Raw genomic sequence first — 10,040 nt, 5'->3', positions numbered from 1 at the left:
TGACGCCTGGGTCCAATACACTGCACCTTGAATGGAAGAGGCGAATGCAAGCACAAGTATAGATTACCTCTTGAGGGCCGATGACAGAAAGGCACACGGAGATGGTTGGAAACAACGGGACCAACGTTGACTCGATACTGGCATGTTGAATAAAGTTGACGCATATGATGATAAAAGGTTTTAGCGCGAAAGCTTTGGAAGGGCTCAATGAGGAAAAAAGAAAGTGTACTCGAGTAGATTATTGGTATTGGCTAGCCGATTAATAGAATAAATTGATTCTTGACGCCTCAACAAAGACTGAGACTCAGGGACACAGGGACACAGGTAACTAACGAGGCCGGCACTAACTCCAGACTGACATTTTTATATAATAATGGCTTTTCATTGCTGTCACTTACGTCATGGCGAAAGACGTTTTTTGTTTTCTCTCAGAAATGAGAAAAATCATGAAAAAAAAAAACACAAATCGAGAAAATATTTTTCTGGTGTATAGGCCAGACTTCTTGGGTATACGTTCGCCTTTTGAGTTAATGATCTGCCACTTCAGTCGAAAACAAAAAGTGGGAGAGGGGCTTTTTCTTTTCATGTAAACAGTCATGCCCTGGGCAGTGCAGACTTTGAAGGGAAAAAAGGAACGTCCGGCAACATGTGCCTAACTGCATTTTTGTTTCTACCCTTCTTTTCGATCCCGACCGCCGGCGGCTGCGTTTCGATGGAGGCGAAATGATGTGGCGTCCGTAAGTTGTGCGATATCAGTGTACGTTATAAAGATCCCCGTGTGATTGGAATTACTCTGGAGCCCTCCACTACGGCACCCACTTCTCTCTTTCTGTTTTCACTCTCACCTTCATCCCTGCCCTTACGGCGCGATTCAGGCGTCCGTGTGCTGTGCGATGTCAGCGCACGTTAAAGATCCCCAGGTGGTCGAAATTATCCGTAGCCCTCCACTACGGCTCCCCTTTCTCTCTTTCCACTTTCACTCCCATCTTCCTCCCTTCCCTTACGGCGCGGTTCAGGTGTCCACAGAGCAAGTGTGACAGATACTGCGCCTTTCCCTTCCTGTGAACCAACCAACCAGGTGTCCACAGAACAAGTGTGACAGATAATGCACCTTTCCTTTCCTGTGAACCAATTTTGATATTATTATTATTATTATTATTATTATTATTATTATTATTATTATTATTATTATTATTATTATTATTATTATTATTATTATTATTATTATTATTATTATTATTATTATTATTATTATTATTATTATTATTATTTAAAGCTGCCATCACGAAAAAAGACAAGACTGAGAGGATTTTGGCTGTTTATTCGCACCATTCTTGAGAAAGGAATAGTTTGATGAAAAAAATAAATATCCAGTTACCTAATTTTGTTACCCTCTTTATCTCATCATCGTGTAGATTTATATTACTGCGTCAAAAGTTGGTTGGTTGGTTGGTTTGTGGGGTTTAACGTCCCAAAGCGACTCAGGCTATGAGAGACGCCGTAGTGGAGGACTCCGGAAATTTCGACCACCTGGGGTTCTTTAACGTGCACTGACATCGCACAGCACACGGGCGCCTTGCTTTTCGCCTCCATCGAAAAGCTGCCGCCGAGGCCGGGATTCGATCCCGCGTCCTTGGGAACAGTAGTCGAGCGCCGTAACCACTGCGCCACCCCGGCGTATCCGTAATTAATGCAATCTTTGTACAAGCTTGCGTTTGCATTTGTCTCTACACCATCGTATAGAGAAAACGTAGTTCCGGATTACGGACGATGAGTTAGAAAACTTAGTCCAAGTAGTATGTTAGTCTTTCGCCTCTTCTTCAATCCTACAATGTCCCGCTCTGCCTCAATAATCAACCTCCGCAAGTTAATTCATCTCATGCAACGGGTTATGTCACCGAGAAATCGGTCTGACCGTTGCTTACGACCTTACGAATCATATTGGAGATTAACCAAAGGGACGAGAAACACATCTATGTAAAAGAGATAAAATACAGTTGAATCCCGCTATAACGAAATTCACGGTGCACGAAAAAAAATTCGTTCTCGCGGAACTTCGTTATCGCAAAAATTTGACGTGAAACGCAGAAAGAATTGCCCAAGCAGCAGCAAAGGCGTTTAATGCCAAAAATCTGTAAGCTTGGTTTGCTTACGCTTCACGGCGAGCAACGCCGTCACGCGATTTTCGCACTCGGTCAGCAAACCCATTGCAACATCGTCGTCTCGGACAGCAACGAAATTCCTGATGACATCAAAAGCGTCCATCACCTGTACGGCGGTTGCCGCAGCCGGCGCTTCCTGTACGTCGTCGTCTTCTTCATCGGAAGAGTCCTTATCATTTCGGGCAGCTTTTATGATCTGCTCATCACTCACATCTTCGTGAACAACAACACAAGCGTCAGCGCCGATGTATTCGTCGAGCTCGAGATTAGGCGGCACGGTTCCTATTTCTCCCAGCGTTTTCCAGGCGGCCGCGATCCCCGGAGCCGGTGACGCCTCTTCGTCGTCGTCTGTGACGCCTGGTGTTAGGCCAGCAGAATGTACGGGTCGACCTTCGGCAAATTCGGCGTGCCTGAAACAGTTAACAATTACTGAGCGCCCCAGTGTGCTCCAGGCAGCAGACATAATCTGCAGTGCCACGTACAAGTCCACCTTCGTGTCTCGGCCGGTTTCAGTGTTAAAAAGCAGCCGCTGAATTAACCTCCCGCGGTAAGCGCGCTTCAGGCTAAGAATCACGCCCTGATCGAGAGGCTGTAAGACAGACGTGCAATTGGGAGGGAAAAACCTCAGCTCCGTGTTAGTGAGCTTGACTTCGTCGGAGTGATGCGCTGAACAATTGTCCAAAAGCAAGCAAACTTTACGGCCCTGCCGCTTCATGTCGCGGTCGAATGCCATCATCCACTCGGTGAAAATAGCGCGGGTCATCCATGACTTGTTGTTCGCCTTGTACTGCACAGGTAGGCTACGAGTTCCCTTAAAACAGCGCGGCTTGGCACTTTTGCCTATGACTAACGGCGGACGCTTGTCCGAGCCATCCATGTTTGTGCAAAGCAGCACTGTGATGCGTTTTTTGCTGTGTTTGCCGCCGTGACAGCGCTGCCCCTTGAAGTCGAGCGTCCTAGCCGGCAACATCTCGTAGAATAGCCCGGTCTCGTCGGCGTTGTAAATGTCTGCAGGCGCGAAGTTGCTTAAAATTCCGGCCATGTTACTCGCCTTACAAGCAGCTGCTCCGTCCACGTCTGCTGACATTGACTCGCCGCACAACACTTTTCCAACGATGTTATGGCGGGCCTTGAAACGGTTTAGCCAGCCAATGCTGGCTTTAAAATCATCAATGCCAAGTAGGCATGCATAGTTCAAGGCTTTCTGCTGGACGATGCTTTCGGGCAGGGGGACGTTGCTGGCTCGTGCTTCCACAAACCACGCATGCACTGCTTTGTCCAACTCTTCATGGAGGGGCCGCGTCACCTTTTTGTGCTTCGAGGATGTGCCTGAAGCAAGTGCCATTCTCACGCTGTCCTTATTGCCTAGAATCGTTGACAGCGAACTTGCAGGAATTCCGAAGTCTTCAGCAATTGCCGCTTTCTTCCTTCCGCTTTCTGCTTGGGCGATTATTTGAGCTTTTTGCTCAAGGGAAAGAGTTTTGCGTTTTTTCACTTGCGTTGCCATCGTGTCCTGCGGATGAAAACTCGTCGTTGTCGAAGAGAAAGGCAGCGAGTGAACAACGCGACCACGACACAAAGCCAAAATGGCGGAACTGCAATCACGTGATTTCATGCTTAATGTGGCTTTGGATTTGACTTGGACTTCTCGCCAATAAAACTAGTTTCGGTTTCGATTTTGAACGCGAAAATTTCGTTGAAGCGGAAACGCTCTGCAAAAATGGTTCGTTGTGCAGAGAAATTTAGGCCATTAATTCTTATAGGATACTCGCGGGGAATAAAAAAATATTCGTTGTCGCGGAAATTTCGTTGTGGCGGTATTCGTTGTGGCGGGATTCAACTGTACAGCTTTTGATTACCGCTTTACTAAGCCAGACGCATGTAATAGGTCAGCGCACCTTTGCATGAGCGGGCGAGCGCCTTCAAAATTACATTAGCGATCGGTGCGGCAAGCTCGCTTCACAGCGCAACTCTCCGTCAGTGCGGGTCAGCGCCCCTCGAGAAACAAGAAGAGCTTTCCTGCTAGGCCCGGCTGGGATTGGCACATCTAGTCTAGCCACCTTGGCAGCGCCTAACGGTCACGTGACGTTTTTGTTTCTCCTCGCTCCGGCGCTCTCTCTCCTCCGCCGAGGTCGAGAAGGGAAAGCCCAGCTTCCCAAGCTACCCGAGCGCTGCTCGCGGCGGCCGGTCCTCGCTTGGCGTGCGCCTCCATTTGCGAAGCAGAGTTCGTCTGCCTCGGTCGGGTCGGCGGTCTCCGCCTGCAGCGACGCTCGTTTCTCTCCCCGTGTGAAGTGCCGAACACAACATCGTCCGGTTATGTTGCTTGCCACTGTTCATCGTTAAAAGCGTGTGTGGCTGGTCGACTGCTGTCTGGCTTCCAGGTGCGGGATTTCGCCGTCCGCAATTCGTTACATCCATTCTGCAGTTGTCTCGCTACTATTCGCAGAAGAGTCTTCCTTGTCGCATCATCCTTCATCGTCCTCTGCTTCCGGAGCTTGGCCGGCGGCAGAGAAGTGTGCGCGGCAGATTTCGGATGCTTCTTCCAGTGCAGCGGACATCGGTGTTTTTCGGCGTTACCGTGGTGTCGGAACGGGCACGGGGTTGCGATTTTACGCTCCAACCTCGCGCTTCTGCGCGACTGTAGAGTGAGTGCTTTCGCGCGCCAACACACTTACAGCGCCTGCTTTGAGGCATCACCGTAAGCAAGTGACTTTGGATTTGACGCTGAAAGCAGCCATCTGTTACTGCGGCTTCGACAAGAAGCTTCTTCTGTGGAGCACCGAAAAGACTTATTCAACACTGTAACGAACGTCGCCCTTCGTCGCAAGGTAAGGACGTGACACTTTAATTTGCTGGTTTGTTTGAGGACGTGTGTGCGCGAGCAGAGGATGAACGAAGAATTGAAAGAGCTAAAGTGTTATTCTATCAATTTATCCTGGAACTTGTAGTTGAATGTGTAAGTAATACGGCCACAGAAGTAGCTGACGAATCTTTAACGAGCGCTCACGAACTGTAAGGACAGCGGATCTGCGCGCTATAGCACAACCGCTACGGTATTTCAAGATCTTGGTCATGGCCATAGAAAAATGTGTGGTACTTTCTGTTTCATTTTTTTTTTTTTTTTCTTGTGGCTGGGATCTTGTCGGCCACATGCGTATCTGGCCCCGGCCGCAGAGTCTTGACAGGATAAACGACCAGACATGATTGAACAGCGGCTTCGTGCGAAATGCGGCGTCAGCTATTACAAGATCACTTCTAAATATATAAATTTTGTTGCACGCGTGTGGCTTTTAAATTATTCAATCACCAACTGAAAGCGTCTTGTTTATCGCGCATAATATTCAAATCAGTAAGACATGACATTCTGGGTGCACTTGCCTGATATGCACGTGGCTATATTGCTTCTCGCTATGTTACGACTGCGTGGCTGCTAATTTAGCTGCTTCGAAACTCTCTCGAAAAAGAAAGGACAAAGCATATTGGATGCAGGCCCGCTAAAAGATTACCATTGCTACAGTTCTGTAACAATCAGTAGCACCGCCTAACAGAATATTGAGCTTATACTGGTCTGATTCAATCCACAATGCGTAATCGATTAGTACATGCTGTGAATAGGTAAAGTGGTGGTTGATTGACGGGTAGTATCGGATCTTGCCAAAGATAGAATCATTACGAGGACGGTTTCCTTATCCGTTCATATGACATTCTTGTAGTTTAAATGAAATGGAAAATCTGCACTTTTTTTTTTTTTCGAATTCCTACATTTCTAACACGCACGTGGACCCGTGCTACCTTGATGCTAAGTAGCATGATACGCGCTGGTGAAACCTCAGCTGTTCAATCAAGTGCATCCTGTCATCACCGAAAGAAGAGCACGTCCGGACACGGGGACAGACTGCTCGCGCAGAATGTGCATATGCAGGCCATTTGAGTGCAGTTTACTCGGGTGAGACGTTCTGGACTCTGTGCAGGTGCTGTGAGCGTGCCAAACGATGGTTCGTCCACACTCCAAACATACGCGCAGTACGAAATTCATTACTTTTTTTTCTTCGTCTCTGCGGGAAAGCGCTAAGCCGCGAGTAACGGGGTGTAGTCTCGAGAGCTTTCAGTACGACGGTACGCTTTGACAGAGGCCAGTTACTGACCTCTGAGCACCAGCTGGTCCCTCATTGCGGAACATCTAATTTTGGCGTAGCTTGTTCGGCTGTCCTCAGCATAGATTCCGACTGCTCACTTTTTTTTTTTTTTTTTTTTACATATGAAGGTTGACAACCGTCGTTCCATCAAGTCTACTTTCCATCCATGGCGTTTTCTTCGTGGTCGATATCCAATTTCTTTGGCCAATGTTCGTGGTGTTGCCGTTCATTGTCACTGAGCTGCGATCGCTCAAAAACATTACTTTTTTTTTCCTCCACTATTTGCGCTAAAGCGCTGTAACTTCGCAATGTTTGTGGTGGTAATGTGGTGCGTGTGAAGTGGAAATATTGTTGGGCACTAGAAAATACCGTTCGCCATCTTTCGGTAGCGCCTGCGTGACTTTGGATATGGGGTCGCGTGTGTCCCTTCCCTCCTTTGCAGTGCTACGGATGATGTTTGGTTTTCGGTATTACGGCTTTGCGGTCACGTTTACAGTCTATCTGAAGTATTCGATGAAAGATAATCTCGCTGAGCGCAGCCATCTGTCGCAGAATGACAAGGCGAGTTTTGTCCACCACAAGAACGGTGCAGCGACCAACACATTTACACGCGTAACTCAGAGCGTGTGTTGCTGCCGTTTGTTGACTGCTCTGAAGCCGTTACATCAGTTGTCCGGGGTGAGCGATCACCAGGCGACTACGTTTAGGTGAGATGAGGCTTTCTACTTGACTGGTGCGGTTGTGCAGGGCGCTATGCTACATACTTGAATCAGAACAAATTAAAAGCGTGTCAATCAGTTTCCGTTTTTGCTGCCGGCGAGTACGACACTTTTTCGGCTGCTGCTTAACTGTTTTAGAGTATGCGATTACTGGACTATATAATGCCTTGGATGACACAGAGCTATATCCAAAAGTAAGCTTAAACTGTGGAAGTGTGTTGCAGCCCAGCTCCTTCGGCGTCGTCTCCTGCCTTTAACCAGCTTAGTGATGACTCCGCGAACAAACCTTGTTGCCTGAAATGTTTACAGCACACACGTCACAAAACGTTTTTTGCCACTATAAGCGCAAATTCTCATGATTCTCGCACCTTTCCATCTCCGGGTTCGAAATCGGAGCTCGCACCCAGCTCTAAAGCTTATGGAGGCACTGGTCAACAACGTGATAGAGGCATAAATAACGTGGTACACTTTTCTCAACGCCACATAGTCACAGCGCAGGAACTTACTAAAAGAAAAAAATAACAGAATAACGCGATGCACGTCATTTTTAGACAAATTCTTTCCAGCACGCCTTTGCTCTTCCGGAAAAGAAGTCACGTGATTCCCGACATAAGATCGGTGCTCGTGTCGTTCCGTCCAGTGGTGAAACTCGTGCCCAATACTTGTGCGGCTGATCGCACCAGAGCGATACAATCCATTCTCGATGGAGTCACCAAGGTCAGTCGAGTCCTATAAAAGAGAACGTTTCAGCCGGGAGCCTCCGCTTGACTTGCCCTCTTTAATTTGTACCTCGTTTAAGTCTTGTGAGTGAACGGCGGTCACTTTTCCTTGAGTGCGTGGTGTCATTAGCAGGCTTGGAGAAGGAACGGGAGAATGTGTTATGGATGAAAGGCACGGAAACAGCCCCACTCTGACGGCGATAAAGAACCCGCTGCCGAATAACTTTCTGAATATCATTCTTAATCTTTGAACGCATTTTGTTTCTTTCTTTAATTGAATTTGCAAGAGTAGTTCGCTGTAGGGGTTATTATTATTTTACCCGAAAACGCTTTATACCCAACTGAAATTACTGCGCACTTTTGTGTCCTTTATTAATTTACACGGAACTCACTGGGCCTCTTCTATACCTGTCCTCACAGGTGCAGCCTAGTTCAGCTTATTATTGCTAACACGTGAACGCATCACGTGGGCGTGAATATGAGCAAACAAGTCTCCTTGCGCATTCAGTGCTCCGGTATCTTTCGTCATTATTACAGACTCTTAAGATTACCGCTTTGAGTACATTCGTATATACCCTCCCAACTAGACGTATCTGAATTTTGCAAGGCTTTTTTTTTTTTTTTTTTCTCAAAAGATAGGGAAATGTACATGCCTCACCCACCCTCGTTCAGGCAGAGCTCCTGCGTCCATTGCAGCCGAAAATCATTAAATACGAGCCCGGTGTGGCCTTGTACTCGCGGGCGCATCGGAGCTTTCGCTCACTCCTTACTTCGGCTCGATATAGATTGTTTTCGTCTCGAGCGTCTTCTTCATACTGAGTCTGCGTGGTTCCCTGCGTTCGGTGCGCTGATCGATGTGATCCACTATGATTACTCGGGGGTCGCGTTCCTAATTGTTGCCGCTGCATTCGTTGCTGCGCGAGCGGTCGACGGAAGCCGGCCTTCCGTCCTTATCGATTCGCTTCCCGACACTGCACGATGCGTGCGGCCGCCGGGAGTGCGGGGCAGGACGCGACCCTCCACTCCCCGTCCTTCGCTGTTCTTGGCGCGCTGAAAGAATTCGCGGTGAGCGAGTCGTCGCCGTCGTCCTCGGCGGGTTCGGTCACCCTGCCAAGGGCCCCGGGTCGATGGACGGGCCCCACGCGAACCATCAGCTCGCAGGCATTGCGGTTGTCTCGCCGCAGCGAATTGTGTCGTCTCCGGTCGTCATTAGCCTTTCCGGTGGCCGCTTATAGCGAACCACAGAAGCAATGGGCGACTGCTCTTTGTCATGCAAGGGAGAAAGGGGAAGTGTTCGCGTTGTTTTCTTTTGGTAAGGAGTAAAGCTGCTCTTATCTGGGTTCTGCTCGTGTTACTGTGAGAGTTTGTACCTTGCTGGAAGTACGGGCGGGATATTAAAGCACTTACTGCGTAAAGGACCGTCTCCGTGGTAATGGGAGAAGTCGACGGCTTCCTATTTCGTCGTGACGGATAACTTGCGTTCTGCTACAGGCCAGTGAGGACGTCATAGCCGGATGCGGCTGAATAATAAAACCGGCAGATCTGGAGTGTCGGCAGCCTCGAAGCGAAGCTTAAGAAATGGGTTTTCCGGCGAACCGAGTAACTTGACGAGGGAGTGCTGTGCGGACTCCGCACAGCACAGTGTTATAAGTTCGCTTGGTGTGAAGGATCGTAGCCGACTTACAAACAAGTTCCGGACGCACACCAGGTGAGCTTAGTTTCAGGACAAGGCGCGGTAGCGGCTTGATCCTAACCGATCGTCTCTACCAGTTGTTCGTTTTTATTTCTACGGAGTGGTCCCTTTAATCCAGTGTGAAGAGAAATTAGTTGGAGAAAAGGCAAATGTAATCAATCGCAAACTGTTTAGGCGTCGTTTATTTGAGTGGTTGTCCGGACTCGCCATACGCCACAAAATACGACTGCAGGTGTATTAATGCGCTGTGTTATCCAGAGGATCTCCCGGCACGTCCCATTGTAACTATCCTGTTGTACTCGTAGTTGTTCACTGAATTGGGTAGAATTGTACACGGAATAACGGCAAGGGAAAATACGCTCTCACTTGCCGGAACGTCCGTGCCCGTCTCACGTTGCAGCCACCCATCGGGATTTGCACCTACAGCGTGCTTGCGCTGTCTGCTGTCCCCATCATTCCATTAGACTCGAGATAGAAGCCCCGCCCTTTTGTTGCCTCCAGCTCGCCGGCTTCCCGTATCTTCTCTGGAAACTACATTCATGTCCGCCTCCGCTGACAAGCCTAGCGAAGCGACACGTCCGTGCTTGCGTTGAACGCGTATCTATCGCGCA

General features: G+C 48.6%; 1 protein-coding gene across 2 annotated transcripts in view; it reads left to right on the top strand.

The window, feature by feature from the left end:
* Positions 1–4,319: 4,319 nt before the first annotated feature.
* LOC146190648 (uncharacterized) overlaps positions 4,320–10,040 on the top strand; it is a 273,402-nt gene continuing 267,681 nt past the window's right edge. The window contains exon 1 of one of the 2 annotated variants that reach the window (XR_014706561.1): positions 4,320–4,990. The gene's annotated coding sequence lies outside the window, so the exon portion shown is untranslated. The remainder of the gene's footprint in view (positions 4,991–10,040) is intronic. The other variant, XM_084601026.1, reaches the window with a different exon arrangement.

Source organism: Amblyomma maculatum, chromosome 4 (genome assembly GCF_055883805.1).
Source record: "Amblyomma maculatum isolate TAMU_Amacu chromosome 4, ASM5588380v1, whole genome shotgun sequence".
NCBI classification, from domain to species: domain Eukaryota; kingdom Metazoa; phylum Arthropoda; class Arachnida; order Ixodida; family Ixodidae; genus Amblyomma; species Amblyomma maculatum.
Note: the sequence above shows the minus strand (reverse complement) of the source record. Positions and strands in the feature narration are given on the sequence as shown.